We start from the raw sequence: 19,615 nt of genomic DNA on the forward strand, positions 1-19,615 counted from the left end.
TTTATGGGTTATTCCGTTAATTTTGCACATGTAACTTTATTACTAACATGATAACTATATGGGGTGTCAGTGAATATGAATCGTGTCCATCCAGGTGGGGGATACCCAAGAGGTCCTCAGGACCCAAGTTTGTTACAACTACATCCAGAACATTCATCATATTTCATATAGGAAGGACATGTATATGCATATATTAATTTGCTCTTTCCATTAGTTTGTTATTTTTCAATAAATTGTAGTCTGTTTAAACATGATACAAGAAATACATGTATATATATTGTGACTCATATGTAATTTATTTGTTGTATTCCAGGCAAAACAAGAAATTATAATAGATGAAAGGACTTTTCAATTAAACAATTGACATCTAACCAATGAGCAAGTTCAATTATTGAATGCGTCTAGGTTGGATGCTCTATCTATTATCCAGCCAGGTCGAATTGATCATCCTTTGGTTACAGCCAATGAAGATAGGTGGTGTTCTGAGACCAATTCACTTCATTACAGCATTCAAATTGATGAGACAACACCCACATTATTTGATGTTTACTAGTTATTGGTACTGGCCGTGGAAGGTGACCTTGTTATATGTCGTCCTATTAGTGACCTCCGAGAGTTCATAGAAAACAATTTAGGTATAGTCCCCACTAGAGGCAACTTGACAGTCATCAAGCACTCGTGGATGAAGGCCAACTTTCGCATATTGCCACCTGAACAGTGCAAGTTGTTAAATATACCCAAGCCTACCTTCTCTTCCTCATCAACTTCACCATTTTCGTAGATTCATTGGTTGCAATAGTGCCAACAAAGGTACTTACAATTCTTTGAGGATATTGAGGAAGTCGGAATATATGCTTGGGGTGCTGCAAGCCTCGCATATCTTTATCGTTCCCTTGAAAAAACTTGTACCTTCAAGCGAAGACATTATAGTGGTTTAGTCACTCTTATGCAGATAAATTATATTTTTATATCTGATATAAGCATAATAGTTTAGACAACTTTTCAAAAAAACATTACTTATCATATCTTGATATAATGCAATGCTGGTCTTATGAGCATAATATGCATATGAGGCCCATACTACACAGTATCTCTCCAAATATACCTAGGGCAAAAAGATGGGAGCCACCAAAGAATTATTATGGCAATCCACATAACATGATGCCTCCCATTGGACAAGAATTCGATAACCTCCAACCTAATGAGGTTAGTGTGTACTTTGATATTACAATATTTATTATTGATTAATTGTATTTAAGTATTTGTAGTTGTTTATTGACTGATTGTCGTATGTTTGATTTTATATCATATAACAGGTAATATGAAATCCCTATTTCAAACCTGATGACGCCATTTTAGATGATAGGCAGCAGGAATCATCATGATATTTGACGATATTGCCGAGCTGTATATGCCAAATCGTGTGTGCAGGCAGTTTGGAGCAAAACAGGGCATTCCAGGAAATCTCATATATATTGGTAAAAGGTCTAGTAGACAAAGTGGGCAGCGAGATTGGAGAAATGTAAATTCTAACAAGATCCATCTTTGGTTGCCTCGACATAAGCGCATGATGCCAGGCATTGAAGTAGATACTACCAATGGGTTGCCCTCAGAGGAGTACAAGGCCTGGTACAACCTAGTGTCTCATCCTATAATCTATAATATCGCTAACCCACCAAAAAACATATTATAACCTGTTAATTAGGAAGAAGAAGAGGTGGCTCCTGCACATGAACTACAATACATAATGAAACCTCGAGGTTATGAGGACTAGTTGGTATGTTTATCTTGACCTACGAATTATTTTAATTTTGTATTTACCTATTAGTTCTATGAAATTTTTTAAATATTATAATTACATATCTTGACTTTGCAGGTTAGTGCAGTTTAAGCTACTACAGTCATGTTAACAAAGGTACTTGCACTTAAACAAAAGTAGTATCCTGAAGTTTATAATCGCGTTAACAACGCATTTGAAATATTGTTTAAGTTCGTGCCTGTGGACATGGATGATGTAGAAGCCATGATGGAAAATTTACAACGCCAAGTTAATGACGAAGTTGAGCATGACAAGCCCAGACAGGATGTAGTGGGTGAAAGTAGTCGGGTTGTAAAAGACCTAACTCCATCCATACAACTTGCAGTTGAGGAGCCCAGAAAACATAATACACAAAAGAAGCGGTATCAACCCAAGAGAAGGCGGCCAATGTAATGGTTTTTTTGGCAATGTAATGGTTTTTTTTTTACCGTTGTAATGTTATCATATTGTAATAAACTCCCGAGCAATGTAATGGTTGGCAATATTTGAATGTTTTGAGTTTGTGTACATATATTTTAATTTTTTATTTACTTAATTAGGCTTAGGTGATTATGATGATGACGTAACTTTGAAAGGTTAATGTAATAGCTTAGATGATAATGATGATGATGGACAGATATACTGTTTTTTGTGTATAGTGTTTGTTTATTACCAGTGTAGAAACATTTGATTTATTTCAAAGTTTTCGTTGTTTTATTTTTGTAGTTGGGTCAGATTACTGTTTTTAGTGAACTATTTTTGCTTTTATTGTTAGGATTCATTGAAGTTTCTGGTGTATAGTGTTCACTTAGATGTTGAACAAGAGAATGCAAATTCCAAGCTTTTGGAATATGCAGTGGTATTTTCGGTTGTTCAACAACCGAAAATAAATAACCAAAAATATTGTATCACTGCATATTCCAGAAGCTTGCTGGATATTCCAACAAGCTTATGAAATATGCAGTGGGGTTTTTGGTTGTTCAACAATCGAAAATGTTAGATTTTTTATTGTTGAACAACTGAAAATACCACGACGTATGCCAGCAAGCTTTTAGAGTAGTATTTTCGGTTGTTGAACAACAGAAAATGTAGTGCGTATTCTAGAAGCTATGCAGTGGTATTTTTTGTTGTTGAACAACCGAAAATGTTTGAATTTTGGTTGTTAAACAACAGAAAATGCCATTGCATATTCTAGAAGCTTGCTGGAATGTGCAGTCCAAAAAATGCAACATTTGTTGTTGTTGAACAACTGAAAATAGCGAATTTTCGGTTGTTCAACAATCGAAAATATGAATGTTATAGTTTTTTAACACCATTATAAAATGGATTAGAAAATTACATATTTTTTGGAGTTTGTTATGTTTTCTATTACTTAGAATGAGACCATTGACCTTAGTACTTGGAAGGGCATGTCAGCTACAATTAGCACTAAAGTATGATCTCTACCTATTTTAACAAATATGTCACATTTTCTATCAAGTATAATGCATGTAATGATGGGTACATAACACCACGTACAAAAACACAAGATTGACAATACAGAATTCAAGATCTTCATTAATTCATCAAAATGATAATTCTATACAAAACATCTAAACAACATTATGAAATTATAATTCAGTCCCTAAGGGCTTATCAGTTCTCTGCAAGTCCTCCTATTATGACCCACTGCCCCACTGCACTTCTATTATGACCCACTCCTATTATGACCCACTGCACTTCTATGACCCACTACACTTCAAAGGTCTGGTGGTGGACTGTTCAGTTTCGAATATTTTTTTCGTTGCTTTTTCGGCCTACAAGGAAGTCATACTGTCCTTGGTGAATTGAACATACCAGTCAACTCAATATCATCCAGGACATGTCCAAAGGGAGTTTGAAAGGCCCTTTAAAGTATTCCACTATGAAATGCTGAAAGCAGTATACAGTGGGATCCAAGTGCATATGGTTAATTGCCTCAATGGCATGACTACATGATACACCACAGCTTGTCCCATCAATTTTTGTGCTTCAAGAGAAGCGAGAAGGACAATCATTTAGAAAATTTTCTTCGGCTTTTACTTTTTTTTTTCTTCCTAGCTACAGGACCACGTGAACACCAAGGAGATTCACGTAATGGTGTCACTAGGCTGCTCAGACGTAGGGATGCATTGTTCGTGGGTCCGTCCATTGAGACTTTAGGGGGAGAAGATATGTTTTTGAGGTAGTCTAAGTCCTCACCCTCGTGCAGACTGTTGGTGATTCTGAAGCTGAGGATTTTGTACGGACCTCGTCAGTTAGACTGAGGCCCCACCTGACAATTGAGTGCCATGGAGAAGGGCATTGTTCCCATTTGGTCTGAGTCGTTGGTTTGCTTTGGTAGGCACTGTTTGTTGCTGCACCATGTTTGGTTTTGACGTTCAGAGTACCATTATGGGTCTCATCTATCAAGTCTAGTTGGGGGCAGGTTCTATTAGCCAATCCCGAAGGTCTTGTAGTGCCGGCTAGACGAGCTGACATCTCTGACAGGTTCTCCCCTGGCTTTGTCAATTTCTTGCCTTTGGAGTATTTATTTCTAGAGTATGTTTGTGACCTCATGAGAATAATGTTCTTCCTCATTAGACTTGTCTTGCCATCTTGGCGAGTCTTTTGTCTTTCGAGTCCTTTTGCAACTGGACTCAGGCTGTCGGAATCTTTTCCTTGAAGCTCATATTTTTTGGAGTCCTGGCATTTACGATACCAGGGATTTTCTTCTTTTGAGTGAGGGTCGAAGTCACATGTTAAGACGAGTGCAGCATCAACCTATTTATTGGTCCAAGCGTCCTTGACAGATTTTCGCTTGGACATGGGAAGCGGCGCCGTAGAGACGGTTTTCACCAACTTATTTTTATTTGGGGCTCTTTTACCCATAACCTTTAGGCTATGTCCACCCCTTTCATCCATTTTTACTCACAATGCCTTTTCAGGTTTTCACCGTGCCCGGGTTTTATTCATGAAACTCTTTTACTCATGGTTTCATGATTATGCTCGTTCGTCATTTTTACTCACAGCGTTCCCTTGTTTAAGATATACACCGTGCTCGTTATTTTTCATTTTTTTTCATTTTGTGAAGGTGTATTTAAGGTCATGCCTTTGGGACATATGCAAAACAGTTTAACATCATGCGGCCTGGACGTGCCCTATGGTTTAAGGTCATACAGTTAGACGGTGGTGGTGATGAATGGCAATCTGTGGAGGCCATGGAGTGGGTATAGTGGTGGTTTGACTCACTTGGGGAAATGACATTAGGCTACCTATGAGAGATGGATGATGTATGAAATGTGTGTGGACAATGGTGACCCACTAACTTATAACGACTATGGATGGCGAGATGGTTCGCCGTTTCGTGAGCACAGGTGAGACTCACTAGGGAATGAGGTATGGTGATGAAGTGAATGAACTCACTGGGGAGGTAATGAGGGTGGCGCACGCATACTAATAGGTAGGTTAGGGAAGGTGTGTGTGAAAAGTACACGTAAAAGGCATGTGCACGTATGTGGGGGCGAGTTTATGATCATGCCTCTTGGATATGTGTAAAGTAGTTTATCGTCATGCGGACAGAACATGCACTATGGTTTAAGGTCATACAGATGGACCGTGGTTATGTAGTTTAAAGTCATACTACTCGGACCATACAGTTTAAGGTCATGCAACTAGACCTCAGCTACAATTTAAGGTCATATAGTTCAAACCATGGTGCTAAGCCTTTTAACGACATGCGACTAGGACATGTACTGTAGTTTAAAGTCATGTAGCTTGTACCGTGGTTATGCAGTTTTAAGTCATACAACTAGGACCGTGCAATTTAAGGTCATGCAACTAGACCTCTGCTACAATTTAAAGTCATATAGTTTGGACCATAGCTATACAGTTTAGGGTCATACAACACAGACCGAGGTTGTGTAGTTTAAGGTCGTGCAGCATAGACCAAGGCTGTGCAGTTAGGGTCGTGCAACATGGACCAAGTCTGTGCAGTTTAGGGTCATACAGCATGGACAAAGGTTGTGCAATTTAGGGTTACGCAAAATGGACCGAGGCTATACAGTTTAGGGTCGTGCGGTACGGACTGAAGCTGTGCAGTTTAGGGTCATATAGCACAGACTGAGGCTGTGCAGTTTAGGGTCATACAGCACGGACCATGGCTATGCAGTTTATGGTCATACAACATAGATCGTAGCTGTGCAATTTAGGGTCATACAACACGAACCATGGCTGTGCAGTTTAGGGTCATACAACATGGACAGAGGTTGTGCCGCCATGTAGGTGAAGCTCCATGGGGAATAGAACTATGGATGGCAATCCGACTCCTTGGGGATAAAATGGTTAAGACCATTCACAAACTGAGGGCTCAGATGGAAATGGTGTCCTGAGCCAAGATGGCCAACTAAAGCGGGCTTCACTAAGGCTTGGTAGGGGATAAGCATACTCTCTAGGGTGAAAGATGGCTTGCTGTGAAACAGACCCACCAAAATTGAAGAGGTAAGAATGATCCTAACTTCACTGGGGACAATGAGCTGCAATATGGGTGTGACTCCTATGGGGATGAGGGATAGCTCCTGACTCCATTAGGGATGATAGGTCACAGTTTGGGTGCAACATCACTAGGGATGACAGGTCACAGCTTGGGTGCAACCCCGCCAAGGATAAGTGGTAGGACGCATAAGCCTTCAACTTGGAGTAGGTGACAATAGGCTGCTTGAAATGCGGCCAGTGCGCTGTGAACGACCCGTGATATTTTTCAAAGACAACCAGCGCTAAGTTAACCGATGCTAGGGTCATTTGGAAACACACCCTGCGTAAAATCAACCGGCGCTAGGGTGGTTTGGAAACACACACGGTGCCAAGTCAACAGGTTCTAGGGTTGTTTTGAAAACACACCTGGCTCTAAGTCAACGGACGCTAGGGTTGTTTTGAAAACCCACCCAGCGCTACGTCAACTGGCGCTAGGGTTGCTTAAAATTCACCTGGTGCTGGGGATGGATTGATGAGAGTTACCTCAGGCCTCGAGTCAAAGCCCGACCCGGCTCATCATCACTTGGCTTCCCTTGGACACAACTGGAATTCCCAATTTGTGAGGGGCATTTGAGGGTATTGAGGTCTATATAATGGGGTAAAATCTGGTTTTCCCTCACTTTTTCACCAAGGGTAAAAAACACTTAAGCGAAAATTTTCTTAACGGTGAGGAGAGGGTGGTTGGTTGAAGTTCTGGCAAGCAGTGGGACTCCGACAAAGGTTTTGCTGGGAAGTTTGCTGGGAAGGTTTTGCTAGCTTCCAAGTGGTTTTGCAGGGAAAGAACCGAGAGAGGAGAGTCCTCAGAGGAGTTTTTCAAGAAATAGAAGAGGTTCCGGCTTCAGCAGTTTTTTGTAGAAGAGGCGGGAAGTGAAACTGTGAGCATTTACGAGCGACTTAGGAGGTTTTTGGGGATTTTAAAACTCCATTCCTGGGGATTGTGGTAACTTTTTGACGTTATTAGTGGTTTTTACGGAGGTTCCCGGGGACTTAGGGGAAGTTTGCAGAAGTTTTTGATGAAGTTCTGGTGCTGTCCAGGTGAAAAACACAGACAGTAAGGTTTTTCAGTGGGTTTTCCGACCGTGTAGGAGAAGTTTCGATGGGAGACATGGGAGACGAATGGTCACGGGAGGTGGACCGTCGTGGAAGGCGAACGGTTGCAGGAGGTGAACCGTCGTAGGGAAGGTGTACGGTTACCTCTTTCGTATGTCAATTAAGGAGGTGCGAAAACTTAGTGATGGTTTTCAGTCGGCGCAGCTAAGTTTGAGGTGTCACGACTAAGATTCGTGGCACGTGTGAGAGATTTGATCACAAGCTCAACTGGCACTGGGCATTGGCAATCTCAACTGGCACTGAGTGTTGAAAGACTCAACCGGCGCTAGTCATTTGGCACGCAACCGGTGCTGGGTGTTGACAAGCTCAACCAGCGCTAATCGTTGGCATGCAACCGACGCTGGGCATCTGACAAGCTCAACCGGCGCCAAGTGTTGAAAGACTCAACCGACGCTAGTTGTTGGAATGCAACCGGCGCTAGTTGTTGGCATGCAACCGGCGCTGGGCATTGGGAAACATAACTCAAAGCTAAGTGTTGGCAAACTCAGCCGGCGTTGATCCAGTGTCTTAGCAATATTTGGGAGTAAACCATCAAGCCCTTTATAATGGCTGGTTCTCCTCAACAAACTCCCTATGTGAAGAGGCTTCCAAGGCAGGGAGAGATTGGCGTTTGTGATTTTACTAGTGAGGTGTTATCAAAGGGTGAGCCCATTTGGCTGACCCAACCAGTATGCGAACCAGAGTGGCCCCTTAGCATCACTTTCATTACTGACCCCGTTTGTTTCGAAGTTTACGAGGGCAATGATCGCAACATCAATACTAAAGAAGGGATAGTTGTCACACCCCAAGAATTCACAATACTGATATTCTTGAGATGTGACAATCAAAACATATATATACATCTCTTTTTAGGACAAATTTACATGGCGAATTTTAAAAAGTAACAAAAGAAATTTAAGCACAACTACAATATCTTCCCAAAGTTGATTCTGATGAGCATTCAAATGAAACCGCAGTTATCCTGCAAAATATTTACCATAGTTTGATGAGTTTGGCTACTCAGTAAGTGATCATCATAATCCTAAAAATAATCATGGTTGAAAGATATCAATATTTTCAAAAAAGAGATCTATTAGCAAAAATGCATCAACAGTTTCACTTTCAATAAATGCATAATTAAGTATAATCCAAATAATTGAAATGCATATAACACTTTAACGGCAGTGCATAATTCAAAGGATTTCACAAAATACCCTACTGGCATCCCAAGTAGGTCACCTATATACCCAATCAGCGTCATGATGGGTCCACTTAATCCCTATCGACGTCCCAGATAGATCCACTTAATCCCTGCAGGTCCACTTATACCTCACCGGCGTACCGGATGAGTCCACTCAATCCCTACCGGCATCCCAGATAGGTCCACTTATACCTCACCAGCGAACCGGATGAGTCCACTTGCATACTTAAATTATTTCTAAATCTCTTTAAACATTCGAAAGCAGCAAATATCATGTACTCAACATATCATTGAAATCATTAATATGGATTTCACTGACACCATTAATAACAGTCACTTTCAATAACATTTCAACTAATCAAATATTTTGGGCTCAAATTTAGAAAGGTAGCAGTTCGTAAAGACATTCTAGCATAATTTCCAATCTAATATGTATAGAAAAACTCTTATAAAAATTCAAGAATACGGAATTATCATAATTTATGGGATGTTAATTTGCAAATAAACATTTCACAACAATGCTATAATCAAATACAAAAATATCAATTTTCAGATAATAAGGCAGTCATTTGCACATGAAATTCACAATGTCTAAATATTTAAAAACAGTAGAAAGAAATCTCACAATTTTACTAAAAGCAGAAATATCACATTTATTTCTAATCATTTGATAGTATCTAAAATTTTAGACAAGAAAAATAAATAAATTTATTTTTCTAAGAATTTACAGCATTTAAAATTTCTAACATAGATAAAATATCACAATTTTTATTAAAAAGATTCGTGTGCACATAAAATTTATCGCGCCTAAAATTCATGATAATAAGCAGAAATAATTATTTCATTTTATTTTTAAAAAGAATGGATTCTTTTTCGAGACAATGAGGTCACTTACACACAAAACTTATAAAATAAAGATCCTGGACGGAAATATCACTATTTATTAAAAACAAACTATTTTTCAGGAAGACGATATCACTTACACATAAAATATTTGAGAGGGAGCTTCAGATAAAAATTCGGTTAGAGAGAAAAGTTCACTGTGTTTCGACCAGAGAGAGAAAAATCTCAGAAGTTTTCTAAGGTGGGAGTCCTCGCTTCTCGTATTTAAACGCTTACGATACCTTATTATAATATTTTATTAAGTTACACCTCATACACTAGGTGTAACCATTACAATACCCCTTATATGCTTAAAGCCCACGTCCACTTGACGTGGCAAGGCAGGAGCAAACAAAAGAAACTTAACCAAAAGATTTTGAAAATAGTGATGGTCCTTAAGGACCATTATGCTCATATAGACCATCACCTATTAAAAGTTTCTTTCCTTCTTTTTCTTTTTCTTTTTTTTTTCTTTTTTTTTTTTTTTGAAATTTTAGAATTATTACAATAGTGCTTCTTCATTGCATGCATTGGAACATAGCTTACGGGGAGAACTTGCCTACCTCAGGGAAACGAATGGTACAGGCAAAGGGACTACTAATGTGGTCAACAAAAGGCCTCCGGATTCAAGAGGAGCACCAATACCTAAAGGGATACACTTCCTGGACTGCCAAGGTATTAGCGTCATATGAAGCACTCTTGAACATGCTTCACTATTGGCAGCAGTCCAGTGTTCGGGCAGATACTATGACCATTGCTCCAATACAGTAAAAGTATTGCTAGAGACATGGAGCCATGTTAGTAATAGCTAACTTCTTAGGCATGGGGAAGTAGGAATCTCCTTACTAGATCTTCATTTTATTAGAGGTCTCCCGATGATTGGGGCTACGTATGATGAGTTTGTGCCCCTGAACTCAGTCATCTTCGGTGATGTTAACTTGGGGGATGAAGAGCCACTTGTCAGCCTCAAAGATCTTTGGGTCTACCAGTCAATTGTCAGTCGGTCTAGCAATGGCAGGGTCACTTTTATGGAGTAGGTAAAATTCTTTTGTGGGGATTTTCCTGAAGGAGGTTAGGATACTCCAAAAGGGAAGGGAAGGCAATTGCGAAAGAGACGCCTCCCGTATATCAACTTGAGGCCGACGATGACCATGTCTTCTAGGTCGTGTATTTGGCCTTATTTTTATGCAAATTCGTGCTTCCTGGCTGGGGGGATGACATTCGTCCAGGCACACTGTATGTGGCTTGTGACATGGCTAGAGGGCGTGAGTATGCCCTTACTCAGTCGGTCTTGTGCACCATATATCATGGCTTGGGGGCTATCGCCCGTGGAAAGGCCTACAGGGGAAAAGAGGGAGGGAATGACATTGTTGGAGGAGATTCTGCCGGTACGGGGTGTGCTGTGAGAAAGTCAGCCAAGGCCTGGCCCTTGATGGCCTTCTGTGGGACATCCGTGATGTCGAATTCCATTAGCAATAATGCCCACTTTGCAAGGCGTCCTGACAAGCATGGGCTTGTCATGAGACACTTTACAGGATCAGTATTTGATATAAGTTTCACTTCATGACCAAGCAAGTAATGGCGAAGTTTTTGTAATGTGAAGATCAGGGCCAGACACATCTTCTCAATAGGGGGATAATTCTTCTCGGCCCCTTTCATCCTGCGACTAAGGTAATATATAACGTTGTCTCTTTTCCCTCATCATTGTTTTGTGCTAGCAATGCTCCGAGTGACTCTTCCAAAGCAGTCACGTATAGAATGAGGGGTTTTCCTAATACTGGTGTAGAGAGCACTGAAGGTTTGAGTAAATAATGCTTGATGTCGTCAAGGGCTGCCTGACATGCTTCATCCCATATGAATGGGGTATCTTTCTTTAGCATGTGTGTAAAGGGTTTACAGCGACCTGAGAGGTTTGAGATAAACCTGCGAATGTATGCCAACTGCCCTTGAAGCTCAAAGTGTAATCGGTGATGGCATTTCTTGGATTTCCTTGTTCTTGACTGGCTCAACTTCAAGGCCTCGATGTCTAACGATGTACCCTAAGAATTTTTCAGAGCGCATGCCAAAAATGTATTTTAGCGGGTTCATTTTTAGTTGATGAAGGCACAACCGCTTGAACACCTTTTCAAGGTCTCTCATGTGAGCATCCTTTTCTTCAGATTTTACCACTAAGTCATCTACATAACAATCCTCCTCTTTGGGCATCATGTCTTTGAAAATGGTCGTCAATGCTCTCTGGTATGTGGCGCCATCATTCTTTAATCCAAAAGGCATCATTATGTAACAGAAGACCCCTTTTGGAGTTAGGAATGCAGTTGCCTCTTCATCTTCGAGCGCCATCCTTATCTGATTATATCTGGAGTATCCGTCCATGAAGGAAAAGATTTGACAGTAAGCTGTAGAGTCAATGAACATATCTGTGAATGGCAATGGGAGGTCATCCTTGGGACAGGCGGTATTCAAATCATGAAAGTCAATACACACTCTGATTTTACCATTCTTCTTCTTTATTGGAACAACATTTGCTAGCCATTTCGGGTACTTGACTTTACGAATAAAGCCTGCTAGTTTGAGTTTGGTCACCTCGGCATCTATCTGCATCTCGAGGTCAGGCCTGAACCTTCTCGATTTCTGTTTGATGGGTTTGATAGTCAGATCGATGCCAAGATGGTGAACAACTACTTGAGGGTCTAAACCAGGCATCTCATGATAGTGCCAAGCAAAGATGTCTCAGTTTGCTTTCAAGAAAGTAGTGAATATTCTTTCTCATTTAGAGACATATTCGCTGAAATGAAAGTGGGTCTGAGATCCGCTTCGTATCCAAGATTTATTTCCTTGAGTTCGTCAATTGTGGCATGACCACCTTCTTCCCATTCTTCTAAAGCCTCTCGCAACTATTCATCATTGCTTTCAGAGATCTTTCGATCGACCTCAAGTGCAGAGACCCATGATCCTGACATTTCTACCTCTGATAGAGGTCCAAAGTGGATCATAATCTCTACACCTTTCTTGAACCGAGTGACGGAAAGTTCAACCTCAAAAGTAGAAATCACGTCAGGTTGGAGAGACTTATCTCGAAAGTTAGAGGACAATTGAGGTTCAGTGATAATGATGTGAAGAGTGTCTTTGTACAAATCACACGGTATTCGTACGGCTGCCTGAAGTGTTTGCTCCGAGTCGGCCGGTTCTTCACAGACTTGTATCATGTGCAAACCTCCTGAGTGTATAAACTTTGCCCTCTTGACTCTCTCAGTCTCTGCTCAAAGTCAGGCTCAGGGGGCCGCTGGGGTTTCTTTGGCTTCAACTTCTTGTGCTTCTTTGAAGAAGGTGGCTCTGCCTTGGCTTTAGCTGCCAAGGCATCAACAACTGTTAGGAATCCTGCTGCATGTGCGAGGGCCTTTCTCAATCGTTTCTATTGCATCCTGCTTACATCAATTCCTTCGAATTCTCGATCGAGAGCCTTGAAGTCCTGACATATCAAGGTTGTACCTACAGGGGATATAGAAGAGAGAGATTGAAATGCTGGAGAAAAAGGAGGAGAAGGGTTAGAAGGTGGTGGACTTTTAAGGTCGTTTCGCTAAGTCATCACCAAGGTTGGACAGGTGCAGGGGGTCTTTTAGGTTTTTCCCATGCTTAGACCGTTGGGGAGTGCTGTCACGTGGACGTCTTCTTGACAGGATGAAGAAGGAAGAATGATCGTGCAAGGGATAAAGTCCAGTAAAGTTGGCAGTGGAGGAAGGGGCCTGAGAAATTCATGCTCAACTGTGGTTTGAGCGGTCTTGTTTCTTTGACGAGTAGCCCTTGGTGCCCGTCATTTTCTGGTTTTCTGAGGTGATGTTTGATTCATCTCGCTGAGCTGGAGAACAACCCTAGCTTAGCGAACTACTTCTTGCCTTAAAGACTTGAGTCTGCTGCGTCCATGCTAGACTATCCATGGATGGGGAATCGAGGGTTCCGTAGAGTCTAAATCATTGATAAGAAGGTCCTGCTTTAAGAGATCTCCTTGCCCCGATGGAGAAGTGACTTGGAGGTCACTTATAGGGAAATTGTAAAACTCCTGACACTCCCCAATTTTCTTTGCAAATGTATCAAGGAAACTTGTGCATTCTGATAGGTAATGGCCTCTTATCTGATGGCATGGGCACCAACGATCTTCAGTCCCCTTAGCAAGACGACAAAGTTGCTGTGCTTGCTTCAGTGTGATTATACCTTCCTGAAGCATTATAATGAAGAAGGCGTAAAGTATATCGGGCATTTCGTCTTCCTCTTGGATAGTTACAACATGAGACGCTTCGGCTACTCCGAAGGCCTTCTTTAAGTCTTCAATCTTTATCTGACCTTTAGAATCAGGTCCTCGATAATATCCTTCAGCATGTAGCAGTCATTTGTAAGATGATTGCTCCTACGATGGTATGCACAAAATTTGACCTAAGTGTCAAGGCCAGGTTGCTCAAGGAACTTGTTTTCTGGAAGCTGGATCATATTATATTCCAATAATAACCAGAACAATGCAGGGACCCATTCCTTCTCGAAGGGGTAGACCTTGTTCCTATGCCTGGTGAAATAATCACCCCGATCAAGATTGGCCGGTGAGGGTACCCGATTGTACGACTATTGTTGCTTGCCAGCCTTGGGTGTTACCTTTGCTGTGCTTACCCCTGTAAAGAGGTCCAAAGTTTGAGAGGGAACTTCTTTGAATCAGCAACCATGACTATTGTACTGATTACCCTTTTTGTTGGCTGCCCCGTGTGTTATTCCAAGAGCTACCATTGCCCCGGTTGTTTGCTGAACTTGTAGATGGTTGTTGTGTCTCACCATTGTGACGTGATAGACTTTCTAAAAGAACTAATTTAGACATCAGCTCTGACATGGAGGTCAGATTAGAGGACTCAATATGTAGAGCGATCTCAGGTCGCGTGTTCCGCATGCAAGTTTGAACTGCGACCATCTCAGGCATAGGATTAGGATGGCGAGAAGCCAAGTTTCTCCATCTTGATATGAACTGATCTACGGGCTCATTGGGGTCTTGAGTCAAGGTGAGAAGTTCGATGGCTTGAACCTCTCTCTTGACCTCATAGAAGCGTTGATAGAATAGTTTCTCCACCTCCTCCCACTTATGCACTGAGTTGGGAGGAAGTCGGGCATACCATTGAAATGCTGGGCCATCGAGGGTCTCAACAAACTATCGGAGAAGAAGTCTCCTGTCAGCCACTGTTTCTCAACATGATGCCTAGAAGTGAGCAATATGCTGATTTGGGGATGTGGTTCAATAAAGGAAACTTCCCTTTCTTATAATCTGAGGCAAATGGGACCTGATCAATGTACAAGGGGTATGGCCTTTGATAAGGCGTGGCACCCTGTATCCCCAGCATTTGTCTGTTCTTTAGGCTATGGGTGACCATAGCGTCAATGTCGGTCTGAGAGACGAGATGAGGGACAAAATTGTCCTATGAGGTAGAAGGAGGGGACTACCGTGGAGGTGCACCATCAGAGTGATGGGAATTGACCTCATGGTTAGCCGACTGGCGTGCAGCATCGATACGATCAATCTTTTCCATCATTGCACGCACCATATTCTCAAACTTGTTCGTGCGCTCTTCCTGCGTATCACCGAGCTCTCTTACGACCATTACACTGACAGTTTCACTATGGAGGTCGACGTTAGTTGCAACAGAGGGCTTGCAGACTTGACGGGTCGTACATGGTAGGTCAGTCAGCAGGGGGCAGCATGCCTTGACTGAACTCAACTCTTGTATGCTGATCACGTTCAGATCTGTTCTCGATGGTCTTGAGACCGTGGCTGCTGAGCGGCTGGGTCTTTTTTGGCAATAGTAACCACAACACAGGGCTCATGGAGTTCTTCTTCAGGCTTCATTGTTTGAAGGGGGTAGAAGGGATTCAGGTGAAGAGGGTCGTCAGAATTGGTTGTTTTGACTGCCTTGGTCACCTCCATAGGCAAAATTTACAAACCTCTATCACGTCTAACCTTGATGTTTTGATGGACCTCGTGCCAAAACTGCGATCTAGGTCGTGGCTGGTCAGCTCTTCTCACAGAGGAGAGAGTTGTCTCCATCAGGTGCGACAATGGATGAGGGTCAGGAACTGGAGTCATCTTGAGCCGGGAAGGATGAAGGACTTGATCTTCCATTAGGTCGATGCCCCGAGGTCTCTTATGGGCTCGAGAGATACGACCAAAGTGACGGAGCTGGTTCAGGATGGTACTCTTAGGGAAAACCTTCGAGTACCAAGGCTGAAGATGCTTGCTCGATGAAGAAGGAGTGGACCGGAGCAAGGTTTACTCATAAGGAGGTTTGAGTCAAGGGTGAGAGGACGCATGCGCGCCCCTTAAAGAAAGGTCACGGGTGATCTGGGGGTCAACCCGCGCTCGAGCAAGTGGTCTGGCAAGTGTCTGCCAGAGAATAGGTATAAGCCTGTCCCTTACAGGGCGCACTTGTGTGTGCTGAGTAGGAGGACGAGAGGGTCATCTCTTGTGTACTCGGGTTGACATGGTAATGGCATTGCCCCAAGCAGTGAGATGCATATGAGTAGCGTGCGCACGAGTGGGTAACCCACGAGCTTTGTGGTGTGTGTGAGGGATGGAGACTATGGGGTTTTTGCCTTGACGTGTTGAGCCTCTAGGGATAGAGACTAATGGTACAAAAATGCGGGGTGTAGCCTTATGGCGACCCACAGAAGTAACGACAGCTTGTTTTCCTTTTGCAGAACGGGGTTGGACAGCCTTTCGGCATACCTCAGAAACACGATCGACAAGTGACTTGCCGGTGGCTGAGTGTATGCTGTGTGGGGGCAATAGGAGTGTTGCCGATGCAAGGTGCCTTGTTGGAGTTTCTGTCAGAGCGAGGAGATGGGGAGTGAGGGAATTTTAAGTCCCACCTCACACCGGTCCAAGTTAAGACTTGGGAGCTGGACAAGGGGTCTTTGCTCAAGAGGATGGTTGATAACGAAGTCAAAGGAACCTAGGGACGCTCTCGAATACGGGGATAAGAAAATCCCTGATCCGGATAAATGGGCTACAGAACCCGTAAGCCATAATAAAATGTGAAAAGACAATTAAAGCAGATAATAAAATAAGAAACTAGCCAAACAATAATGATCCAACTAAGGGGAATTCTTATCACCAGTGAAGTCGCCAAGCTGGTTAGGTGCCTCGATCTCACCCTACAGATCCTTTGGGGAACGGGCGGCGCACGTCTCGGGTTTCAAGGGAATACCCCGGATGTTTTTGAGATCGCTCTCTCAAGAACCTCAATTGAGAACGGGGACAGGTGTTACTAACCGGTGAGAGAAGAATTTAAAGGTGGGTTCACGAGCTGACTTGCATGGGTGCCCTCTTAAATCATGAAGAAATCCCCCCAATAATAAAACTGGGTCGGAATCGCCTCCCTTGGCTTGTATTCTTCTTATTTTTTGCAATCACACACATATATGGCAAAGGTTATAAGACAGGTGGGTTAGATCTCACCCATTTCCTCTTTGATGAACGTACACAAGCATGCGCATTCAAAAAGAAGAAAAGGAGAAAGATAGGGGAGAGAAGAATTCGACTAAGTGAGAGGATCAGTGCGATGACGAGCCTGGTAGATAATTGGTCCGACATGGTAGAAAAACGGGCTCAGTAACTAAGACCAGCTCACAAGATTACTACTAGACTTCATTACCAATACCGACTAGCTAGGCACGATGGTCAGTCTGTCGTGGGAATAAAGCAGGCCAAGTAATCCTGGCACAACAATTTTATGGCTCGAAGACAGGACTACCATGAGAGGTTAACCTCAATCCCTCTTAGTCGAAAGAAGGAGTGGGAGAATTAAGGATATGAGGAAAGAATAAGAAGAGAAGAAGGGAAAGAAAGAGGGAGAAGAAAAGAAGAGAAGAGTATGAAAGACGAGAGGAAAAAGGAGAGAGAAGAAAGGAAGGCGCAGTCGAGCCTAATCATCGCCGACTGTGTTAGAAGGAAGAGAGAGAAAACACAGTCGACGCTAAGCTTTACCCACTGACAGAAGAGGAGAGAGAAAACCAACCGACACTAATGACAGAAGAGAAGAGAGAAAACTAGTCGACGTTAGGCTTCACCGACTGATAGAAGAGGAGAGAGAAATCCAGTCAACGCTAGGCTTTGTCGACTGACAGAAGACGAGGGAGAAAACCAGCCAGTGTTAGGCTTTACCGACTGACAGAAGAAAGAGAATTGTGACAGAAGAAGGAGAAAACCAATCGACGCTAGGCTTCGTCGGTTGTGACAGGAGAAAGAGAAACCAATCGGTGCTAGGCTTCGCTAGTTGTGCCAAAAGAAAGGGAAAACCAACCGGCGCTAGGCTTCGCTTGTTGTGACAGAAGAAAGAGAAAACAAACCGGCGCTAGGCTTCACCGGTTGTGACAGGAGAAAGAAAAAACCAACCGACGCTAGGCTTTGCCGGCTGTGTTAGAAGAGGACGGATGGAGATATAAATGCGAAGAAGAGAGAGAAAGAGATAGAGAAGAGAAGAAGAGAGAGAAAGAGGGGAGGAGAGAGAATTAGGGGAGGAGAGAAAGAGGGAAGGAGAGAGAAAGCTACTTGCTCAAAGGGTACTGGCCTTTTTCTTCTCTCTTCTCTTTCTCTCTCTCCAAGACGTACCTACAAACTCAAGCAAAAATCAGAATTTTATTGATTGATCTAAGAAGAATGAATCCATCCTTAGTACAATGAGGCGGTGCCTGTTTATATAGAATTTGGCTAAAACGTGGGTGTATGCCCGAAAATTACTTAGAATTGAAAATAATTACAATTTAAGTGAATTTAAATTAATTCTAAAAATGGGCACAAAAGGACTGTTTTTCCACTGCCTAACAATGTGTGGAATTCCAGAGCAGTCCCTGTTGCTGCCCGAGAACTTGCGTGATCTTCTGTGGCTGGCCCGAGGTCGCTCTGATGCCCATTTGATCGAAAGATTATTGTTTTCTTGTAGGGCTCATCATGACGATCATTTTGATACCAACTTCAAGCCATGAATCATGTTTTTGAGCCATGATCATGAGACTTGAATCTTGGATGAATCTTGAAAACTTTGGATCTATTGTATGCTCATTCCTTGATATTTCTTAGTGATTTCTTCATTGAATCATACTGAGCATACCGTCACGATCATGTTGCAGTGAACGTAGCTTGATTTCATGTCCAGATGAAGATTTTGTAGTCTTGAGTTTTTGGCCGGAATCTTGAAATCTGGCAGCCGAAATTTATAGCATCTTTGACGCTTTCATTTGTGAAATCCAACCGCTCATCATACGTGAAGTTCGGGCCAGATATAGCCTCAGACCTCACGTACCTAATGCAATTAGTTTCGTGTCGATCAGGTATACGAACGTCATGATCTGGCTACTTGAATGAGGCATGCTACTGCTGAATTTTCTGCAACTTCCTTCACGGATCAACGACTTTCATTTAGTTTCTCTCTGCTCGGGCGTCATCATGAGGCATACCAAATATCGAATTGTTTGTCTTGATGAGACGAACACGCTCACCAAATTTGGGAGCCATCCGACTTGGAACGAGTGAGATATAGGCTCCAAAAGTGACAACCTATGACTGTGAAAACAACCACCTTTAATGGTGTTTTTGTGTAGGGTGGCCACATGGGAATAGTGTATGGCCTACTCCTTTTTGGTATTTTACCCATAACTTTGTCTTGAAGTGGCCGATTAAGCCGAAACTTGAACCATAGGGGTTTTCGTCTGTGCCGGATCTATTGACGGTGGTCCCACAGCTGTTTGATGCACCAAAAGTATGGCTATAGTTACAAGATAGAGACCAATTTTGCTGAAATTGTTTCTTTGTGTTCACTGCTTTAGACATGTCTGATTGTGATGAAACTTGGCAGGTGGTCTTTTAAAGTGTCGATGACAATCCTGACCAATTTTGGGGCCATTCTGAGACTGTCTAGAATTTTCACTAGTTTGTAGGCTTTATTGGCCTGCTTCCTACCAGGGACCAAGATGCTGAAAAATACATTCAAACAGAGTGAGCCGAGGGACTGTGTGACCCTTGTGTTTGATAGTGGCCTTCAGAGACGGGGGCCAAAGCCTCATCCATGTATCATCACACGGCATGCATATTG

This window comes from Amborella trichopoda, chromosome 3 (assembly GCF_054954075.1).
Source record: "Amborella trichopoda isolate Santa Cruz 75 chromosome 3, AtrichopodaSantaCruz75HAP2 v2.0, whole genome shotgun sequence".
NCBI classification, from domain to species: Eukaryota; Viridiplantae; Streptophyta; class Magnoliopsida; order Amborellales; family Amborellaceae; genus Amborella; species Amborella trichopoda.